The following is a 10,618-nucleotide window of genomic DNA, read 5'->3' as shown; positions in this document are numbered from 1 at the left end:
CTCTCTCTCTCTCTCGCATGCAGGTGCACCATTCCACTACATCCAAGTGGGTTCATGTCTCAGAGAAGTTGCACTACAAGCAGGTGTCCCAAAGAATCTAGCAAATAAATAGAATTTCCTTGTTGTTCCTTAGGATTCAACTCAAAGCTATGTCTAATACTCTTCTTTGTTGGCAAAACCATTGATGAAAACCTTGTGTTCTTGTTGTACAACTTCGTTATTGTTCCACATTCCTAACTGCTAATCCCATGACTAATATACATTATTATAAGTAGTACTATACTAACATAGCTAGTAGTGCCTCCGTCCCAACAGCATTGTTGCTCATGGCCTCCTTTGCGTTCAAATCTTGGTGGCAATCGGACCACAAAATCTACCCTTGTCAATCTCAGTCGTCCACTTTTCAAGCTATCATAGCTCGTAACAATGCCTAGCACTGGCAAGAGACTCATAGACCTCATTTCACCATGCCATCAAAGGTGACCGCCTTGGGCCTTGGTCCCCCATTTGTGCCAATGTGGTAAGAGCATTGTGGCTTTCAGCATGTCATCCAAGCTACGCTGCGTGACCAACTTTGGGGTGTGTATCCCCCAAATCCCTTGAAAATTGTTGGGGTATTTTGTTATTGAAGGCTCATGATCCTTTTTGCTACTTCTTCCAACCACCCTCTCTCCCTTTGAAACACCCCCAACTACTACTTTGAACCTATCAATGAGCAACTTGAAGTTTCCCACTTGAGGGACACACTTGATCGCAAATGGTTCAAATTACACCAAGCTTGCTGTAATTAATGCCATTCTTTTAAAGATAGAAGTCCTCATAGATCATGCACGGGCAATCTTGTTTGGCAGTGTTGTAAATTTTGCATACTGCAATGCTTTGCCTTGCACTTGTGAGTGGAGAAGCTATGTCATTAAAGTTGAAACCAATTATCTATTTGCAGTGATCCAAAAAGAAATTACCCTATACTTGTGTACTGCTACCTTGAGTAGGAAAACTGGGGCTCGTTGATGTGGTTTGAATGATGGTTCTTTGCCTGTGATACTTTGTGCATTGTGAACAAAACCCCACTACCTTAAAGGCCATGCTTCACTCGCGTTGACCCTGCTATCCGCACACCCCACACCATCATTGTCAATGTCGTAGTGAAATCCCTAGTTTTTTATTTAGGCATGGTTGTGTTGTTACCATATACATGTGGTAGTGATGTGTGTGAACACTAGGACCGTCGGGGCATTTTTTCCCTCTTTAGGAGGTTTTTTCCCCCGTGCATTGTATATACGCCCATCACTCTAGGGCTATCTATCCTTCCATTGCACACTAAGTAACACACTCTCTCTTGTGTGCCTTGAGCTTCCTTCGTCTTCTCCAAGCTGTGTGCGTTTCTCTGCAACCCTAATTCCAACAATTGGTATCAGAGCAGGTGACGTCCTCCCGGGCTTAGTCGCCAGCTGCTCCAGCACACGCCTGCTCACTTTTCTCCAATTACAGTGAGGTTTGGCGAGCGTTCGCAGGTCAACAAATATTTCGAGCAAGCTCATAGAGCTTAGTCTACTCAGATTTCTGATTCGGGCTCATTTCGGCCTCCGTTTCCACTACAGGCAGGTCTGCACAGGCAATTTTGTCATTTTGTGCAGAATTTTTGTCAGTGTCGTCTTCTGCATAACAGGTGCCTTACAATCTTCTATGGTTTGTGCTATATAGCACGTCTTGTTCCCCCTCCATTTCTCCTATTTTTGGGCAATTTTCACATCAGGTGCAGCATTTACCATGGCTAACAACAACACAGATGTCTTCAAGATGTTTGCTGCCGAGGACAGGTTGGATGGGGACCATTACCCTATGTGGGCTTATATGATGCAACACATTCTTGTGTCAAAGGGCGTCTAGAATATTGTGCAGGGCATTGATGTACGTCCTGGTTCTGAGGATGTAGGCGATGTTGAGGATGTTGCAGGTCTTGCTGCAAGGATTGCAGCTGTTAGAGTTGTTTTGCCTACGGCAGAACAAGCTTGTTGGGATGTTAAGGATGCACAGGCTCATGCATTGATTGTGTTGTCTGTGAAGCGCACCATCGTTCCTCACATCCGTTCAACAAAATCTACAAAAGAGGCTTGGGATATCCTAGCAAGTCTTTATGCAAGCCGCAATGAGGCTAAAATTGCTTTGCTACGTAAAGAGTTGGAGTCGAAGATTATGCATGAGGAAGATGATATGGACACTTTTCTTGTTGGTGTCAAGGATATCAATGAGCAACTTATTTCTGCAGGTAAAGTCATTTCAGAGAGTTCCCTTGTGCAGACTGTTCTTGATGCCTTACCAGATTCTTACCAAACTTTTGCTAGTACTTGGAGACTTATGACCCAAGGAAATCCAGAAGTTGTCAAGTTTGATGCATTATGCACATTGCTATTGCAAGAGTCACTTTCCCAAAAAAACAGGACTAGACAGCGTGCAGCTGAACAGGCTTTTATTGCTTCTCAAAGAAAGGGTGGTAACAGCAATGCAGCCACTTCTTATGGTTCTGCTGCGAGTGGCAAAACTTCAGTTCCTAATGCTTCTGCTGGTAGCAATTCATGTGGAAATTCTGGTGATAAGGGCAAAAAGAAGATGTGTTGCCATTATTGTAAAGCTAATGATCACTTGATCAAGCAATGTCCTAAGTTGAAGGCCGAAGAGGCTAAAAAGAAAGAGGGTGGTTCCACTACAAATGCTGGTTCCACTACAAATGCAGCCATTGTTGTGTCTTCTGTGAAAGGAAACTGTGTTGCTGATGTTGATGCAGAATGGGCTTTTAGTGCAGAGTGCACTTACAATCCTGTTGTCCATGATGCATGCTTGTCAGTTGCTAAGATTCACATGTGTGGTATTTCGACAGTGGTGCTACAAAGCACATTACCTCACATCGTGAATTATTCACCTCTCTCGAGTCTACCCCTCATGGGAATTCAGTCACTTGTGCCAACAATGCCTCTTATCCCGTTCAGGGAGTTGGAAAGTTTGTGCTTACTCCTGCAAATAGCAGTTCCTTCACACTTGTTGATGCACTTTATGTACCTGGGATCAAGAAGAATCTCTTGTTTGTATCTGCACTTACTAGACACTTGGACTTGTAGTCAAATTTGTGGATGACAAATGTACAGTTCATGATCTCAGTTTTGGTGATGAAAATATCCTTTGCATCCACTTCTTTGGCAAACTGCATCAAATCCTTTGAGGGATCTTGAGTGGCCTATTAAGTGCTTTTGATAAACTCCCCTTCTTCATCTAAGGTTGAAAGCCCCTTATCCTGAACAATAGGACTATCAGAAGGTATAGAGTTATCGTGCAAGTCTTTTGATCCATTGGCTTCACATTAATCATTTGCTACAGACTCAATTGTCTCTTTGTTAATTGCTTTAACTTAATCATCTATCACACTAAAAGGGTCAAAAGCCTCTTCCAAAAGGACATCAAAATAGTTGAAGTTAGAATTGGCACATTGTTTCTTCTTTTGAAACTTACCAACGTTGTTCCTTTGAACTTGTTGAAATTGTTTTTTGGGGGTTTTGTTTGGGGTCCTTAGAGTTATTGATTTGTTGTTTTGCATCATGCATAGTAGGGTTCTTGATTAAATGGCCATGTTGGCAGCAGTGAAAACAAGAATTGGGAAGACTCATATATAAAACCTTTTGTTCATGGAGAAGAAGACCAGAGCAATCCTTAATAGGCACAATAACTTTTGGGGCTTTGCTTGGATCTACTTCAATCAAGACTTGGGGATCTCATTTTGGGTTGATCCCTCCTCTAGCTTTCTGCCCCAACACTTTATCTACCACCCCTCCAATATGATCGAGCCACGGGTAAAATTCTACAAGTAAATAAAGAAAATCTACCCACACAAGAGCTTTGTAGGATCTTCCACTCTAGGGTTAAAGCCTTTATACCATTTAAAAAAGGAGATGGAGTATCCTTTATCAATCATTGTTCCTTTGTAATTACCTGGAGTGCACTATTAGCATTCTAAAAAAGAAACAGATAATACTTATTAGAAAGGTATTGGATCTGTTGAGGGAAGAGGTTTTTATTTTCCCAATTCTCTGAAACCCAATTTCTCAAGGAGTCCAGAGGGTCTAGGACCATGGCATAGCCCTATAACCATTCTATTCGTTAGTTGCCCATGCTAGGCATCATGATCTGTTGCTAATAGTCATTTTTTCTTTGTTCGTGCTTCTTAATCCTTGGATTGATTCTACTTCCTAAGAATCATGAGCCTTATGTTGAGCACATGATTCGATGTTTGGGGGTTGGTCGACACTTCCTCAGAGTGAGAAAGAGAATAGACATACTAGTTATATTATTTTTCCCTTCTTCAAGTTTATGAACATTCTGAGTACTCCCTTCTTGGATGTTCCACATATTATGGTAAAATAATTGGGGAATAAAGCTCATACTGGATCTCTATGTAAGGCAAGCCTGAATAGAGGGTTGAAGTACCAGTCTTGAGGACCCCTTATCGCTTCAGCATAAGACATAGGGGCAAGGGAGGAGAATTGTGCAAGCAAACATTAAAGTGAATCGACACTCTCCAACATTGATCCCACTCCTCCGTCTTTATTCACAATCCTATGTGAGATAGTGTTGATGCTCGCCATGTTGGGGCTATGCACTTTGCACCATGCTCTTGCTTATATGAGACAAACAACACCATCAAAGCATGTCATATTGTTGCAAGTGCTTCCTCAAGTGCATCTATGACAAACTCAATGTGGCCTACACACACACACACACACACAAGGAAACAAAAAGCACATTTGCATCCTTTCTCGTAAACGAAATTAACTTTTCTCACACAATCACTACCATAATATGGTAGAATTCCCCCCTTGAGAGTGACAAAGGGAAGTAAGCCCAAATCTTTGTGGTCCTAGAACTTCTCACAAGGCAAAGCCTTTTTTAAAATATCAGCATAGCTTCCATGTGTAGGCACGTAAGCAAATGTCTTGCATAGCATCGCTTCCTAACATAGTCATAATGGATTCAATATAGCTATGAAAGCTTCATTATACTTAATTCCACAATCAGAACAAAAGTGGCCATTGTAGGCAACTTCTTGCTCAACCAAGATATGCATGAGGTAGCGAGCATGAAACAAAAATCACTAGTGGACACTCCTATGTCATAGCAACTAGCCCAATTCAAGTCCAAAAAGGCATCCAACTATGGTGGTACTATTCATGGCGTGGGATAAAATATTCCAAGAGGAATAGGACCTTTCAAGTAGCAAAATATTTGCTTAATTTCCTTTCCATGTATATATTATGGGTGATGCGTTTATTTGCTTATATATGAGACTATCTATTGAATATTTGGCCTCGTAATGCATTCATAATTAAGGGAGCCAACATCTCGTTGATGGAGAGTGGCAGCAAAGCAATCTTCGATCACATGAAGACTTAGCTTCACACGTGTCTCCGTAGACGTAACAATAGGGTTGCAGTCTTGAAGGTCGAACCTATGTAGTAGTTTCCCAATATATTTTGTCTAGCACAAAGCTCTACATCACACTTCTTAAAATGTACACTCAACTAATGATGCAAAAGCCCCACATTTGATATTACATAAGAAGATTCAAACCAGCCTTAAAATTAGCAACATGTCTGTCCCTAATCTTTTTAGGTCAGCAACATGTCACCTACAAAGAGAACATTGACCAAATGTACATCATGTACACGTTTACCACATAGAGTGCTCTTAGGTAGACTATTCCAAAAACCAAGTGCAATAAAAAAAGAATGATTTAAAAAAAGAATGATTCTTTTCATTCAGCCATGAAGAGCTTGTTTTAGACCATACAAAGCCTTTTTGACATGGCACTACTCCTTTTCTTCTTTTATACAAAATTGTGAGTGTGAGAGGCACTTGTCTCATGAAGACAAGAAACCCACAAACTCCCTTTTCTCTTAGAAAAAATGAAAAAGAGAACATGAAAAATGAGCACATTGTGTAACGCTCCACCCAACCTTAGTTTATATAGGAAAATATCTTGCTCGTTCAAAACAATCCATGAGCCTTTGCCCTTGAGGAGCCACTAAAGTGTCCTCCATCACCCCTTGGCATTCATATCCCATGCTTGTAACTTTTCCTTCTTATAATCATCCTTGAGTGTAAGCCAGGTTCCTGCTTGCAACTTTTCCATCTTATAAGCATCCTCGAGCGTAGGCTCGATTCCTAACTACTTACAAAACAATTCATTGCTAATCTTGACATCTTTGTCCCTGTGTGTTGCAATCACGCTTGACATGTCATAAAATCTAATATCTAACCAACCCAAATGATTTTCTCATATTAAACTGATCATTTAATGTGGGAGAATAAACAAGAACAAGGGTTAGAATATGGACATGTGTTTATGGATCTGTCTCAACACGAGGCCAAGGGTAAAAGGGGTCCAAATGAGAGATGGTATGTTAAAGAGCAATGCTACCTAATGGAGCTTGAAGACCGTAGGGTTAGCTTCATTAAAGACCTCCAAAAGTTAGTGTTCAAAAGTCCTTTGACCTTAGGCAAGCTAGGACTGACCTTGAGGTGGGAATCCTACCCAAGCATGAGGTGCTTGTTGGCTTGTTAAGTGTTAGTGGGAACTTTATCCAAAAGCTTGAGGTGTTTCTCACATGCTTAAAAGACTAAAGTTCTTGAAGTATTCAATTCAAAGATAACTCTCAAGAGACACGAATGTGCCATGCTTGATTGACTAAGTCTTTGAAGTATTTCAATTCAACCAAATGGCTTAATAAGCATAAACGACACATGTTCAAATGATCCTCCACATGTGGCCCTCATGATGTGTTTGAATGCTACTGAATAGGTTTTAAAGGGGTCTAATGAGAATTTAGATACATAAAATTAAATAATTAAGTTCTTTCTCTCAAAGAGGAAAAAGAGGACACCTGTCCAAATGAAATAATAAAATAATACGAGAGAGAGAGAGAGAGAGAGAGGTGGAGCAAGCATGAGAGGGGGGGTATACTCTTCCACATACACACACACACACACACACACATTCTCTCATTGTGTGGAGTGCAAAATGCAAGAGCTCCATCTCCTTCTCCAAGTTTGTTGAGAAGTGGAGAGCTTACACCAACACTCTTGGCTATGGAATGCAAATCCAACCAAGAGCCATGCTTCAATGCTTAAGCTTGCCATCTTCTTCATCTTCATTATTATGCTATTATGCTATGATAAGCAAGAAGAGTGATGATAAGTGAGGAGCTATTTCTTTCTCCTATGGAATGTTTCTTCTTCCTCTTCCCTACCCTCATTCCCCGCTAGCTCTTCCACCTTCGAAGGTGTTTGAGGCCTTGGGACTGAGGCTTGGGATAGTTAATGCTTTTTGCAAAGTTTATGTTAAGCTCGTGATGCATGAATCTTTCCTTTTTCATAGCATCACCAAGGTCACAAAGGAACACAAGGATTGTATTGTAACAAAGTCTCTCTTGATGGGAGAATCTATAATACAAACGCCTTTTGGAGGGGGGACCGGCTCCAAGTAAATCCGGTCCTCATCTATTGTCATGTTCTCTAATACTCTCTCTCTTGCAAAAGTAATGTTCATGCCAAGTTAATTAAGTACTATGTTTATGTTGCTACCATCAATTAAGTTCACCCTCCAAGTTCTGAAAGTAATATCACAAAAATGCTCACTCTAATTCTCTTAATTCCGCTATCCTCAAAGTTCATAGACCATTTACATTACATGATATGCCTACCCATTCAACCTGCTTACATACTTGCACATGGTCTATCCTTAAGACCTATGCTTTTTTCAAAGACCCCAGCTCAGTAACCCCCACAAACACAGGGGTAAACCATAATCGAGGGGGTAATTACCCCACTACACCTCGCATACACACGCAATAATTTGAGAGGGGGTTAATGCTAATTGTAGCTCCAAGAGGAGCAATTGCCTCACATCACTCGACCACATGCTTTGGGATCCCCATTGACTCCTTGATTTTTATGCTCGCTCGTGTTTCAAGTCTAGCCGTCAACATCTCTCTTTGCTGATTTATTGAATCCTCACTCCCTCTCTCTTTAGCTGCAAAAAATCAATGGGCAAATCGATGTTGAAATGACCTTCGACTGTCACCACCATTGTGAGGCTATACACAGAATTGCCTTCAATTGTCACCACTATGTGGATGCACCCAAAATCCATTGAGGAGGGGCCAAAGCTCCACTATCAGTTTTTGGGGGTAACTCATAACAACTACCCCCCTTGCATGTGTCCCCCCCCCCCCCCCCCCCCCCCCTTTCTTTTTGGATTTAATAATTCACTGACTTTTCACTACTAGTCACTTTGTAAGTACGCTAGAGGTTTTACTTAATGTCTAACATTATCACCCCCTCAACCTAAATCATTGTGCTCAATGATCACTTTTGTAGTTAAAAAAGAAAAAAAATATAGTATGCAAAACACATGTCAAGCTAAGCAAGAATTGGTTGTGGTCAACTCACCATTTTCTAACTTGGTTCCTTGTTCGAACTTGGATCTCATATTACCCCTTGCAATATCTTCAAACTACATAACTATATCGAGGACATTAACAAATTGATAGTCAATCTAACAACCCCATCAAAGATCATAAATTTCTTCAATACAAAGACATTTAAATGATCCAATATCTTGGAGCACGTGTTAGTCTATGACCTTCTAAGGAGTAAAAAGTGTGTTATATTTTCTCCACCCCTTCAAAGAATGCATTGTCCTCAGTGATAGCTAATTACCTAGAAGCTTAAGTTGTTGCTCAACTACAAACATACTCAACAAATGTGTCCCATATGAAACTATAAAGCAATCCATGCCGTTCAGTGAACTCGCCCTTCAAAGATCCTGGTCTGCTTGACCGAAAACAAAGAAAATAATAATCCAACAAAAATTATTGTTCAACTTCATAGATACTCAACATATATGCAATATGCCACATTGTAAAACAATCTTTGCATCTAAGTGAACTCCTCCTAAAATAATATTGGGCTACTTGACCAAAATAAAGAAATGGTGTCATCATGAGAGTCACAATGACCTATTTAATGTCATGATCTCACATCCTTTTACATTTTCTTAGAGAGCTTGTCTATTGTGATTTAGATGAAGAGTCAACGAAGCTACACTATCACCTTTTATAAAATATGCTCTACATGTAGGGACCACATTTAATAGAGTCTCCCAGATTCTTAACTTCCCTTTTCCTTGGCTTTCATAGGAGAATTCTATCAAACAAAACTAACAACATTTGGTTTATTACTTTCTATGCACATGTGCTTGCACTTGAGACTTTTTGTCTTGTAGAATAAGTCAATGTGAAATTGCTCAAGCACCACTACTTAGAAAATGCAATCAAAGTTATTTTGCACTCGACTCCTACTTAAGTCGATGACTTCGTGGAAAAAAAAAAACCCCACAACTTTCAGTCATCTTATATGCTTTGCAAATTACTGAAATGGTATAAACTATCTCAGATATATCAAGAGTCAGCTTGACTTAGAATTAAGTTTTGGATGTCCAAAGAGAAATCAAGAGTAGCTTACCCTTTTACTATTACCATACCACATACTTTACACATTGTTTGCATGTATGGTTTCTACAAACAGTCTAGCAACATTCATGTAACCCGTTTATTAAAGTGCCATTACGAGGGACCTAAACGCATAGGTGGCCAACTAAGTTGCTTCCAACACCCCAAACCAAGGGACTAACATTTAGGTGGGTGGAAAAAATAGGAGTCTCCTACATGAGTATCTATTGAGGGACTACCAAGTGGCCATGCACGATACACTTTTGACTAGAACTACGCTACTTTCTTTGTTCCTTAGAAAAGTAACACGTTATTTTCTGATCAACTGTCATCTTTAGGTGTCAAGGTAGGTATCTCATAGAAGAATTTTCTTTGCAACTTACCTGATGTCTTTATATTTGTCTTGGGATTAATATCTACACCACAAGGCCCTCTAGAGTTCTCATGCTCAGCTTACTTGGCTGGTATTTATAACAAGCATTTTTTCATGGCACCTTTGTGTGTTGCTAGTTATTTCTTTGAAGGGATTGTCATCATCTCTTGAGAGAAAAGTCCTAGTATCCATGAGATGAAACCATTGTGTGTTGCTAGTTATTTCTTTGAAGGGATTGTCATCATCTCTTGAGAGAAAAGTCCTAGTATCCACTGTGTGTTGCTAGTTATTTCTTTGAAGGAATTGTCATCATCTCTTGAGAGAAAAATCCTAGTATCCATTGTGTGTTGCTAGTTATTCTTTGAAGGGATTGTCATCATCTCTTGAGAGAAAAGTCCCAGTATCCATTGTGTGTTGCTAGTTATTTCTTTGAAGGGCTTGTCATCATCTCTTGAGAGAAAAGTCCTAGTATCCATGAGATGAAAAAATCATCATTCTTCTCTCACTAGAGAGAACAAGCTCTTTGCCACTTTAACCATATGTAGTGCCATTTTCACTTTGATTTGATTTCCTCTCATGTGATCCTGAGTTTTCTTTGCCCATACTTGGTAAAGTTCTCAATTAAACAATGTAATTCTCTACAATGAACATGTTTTATGATTATGTTACCTGCAAATCTAGGGGCTCA

The sequence above is a fragment of the Adiantum capillus-veneris genome, chromosome 30 (genome assembly GCF_014529385.1).
Source record: "Adiantum capillus-veneris isolate H3 chromosome 30, ASM1452938v2, whole genome shotgun sequence".
Classification (NCBI taxonomy): domain Eukaryota; kingdom Viridiplantae; phylum Streptophyta; class Polypodiopsida; order Polypodiales; family Pteridaceae; genus Adiantum; species Adiantum capillus-veneris.
The sequence above is the reverse complement of the archived record's forward strand: the minus strand, read 5'-3'. Positions refer to the sequence as shown.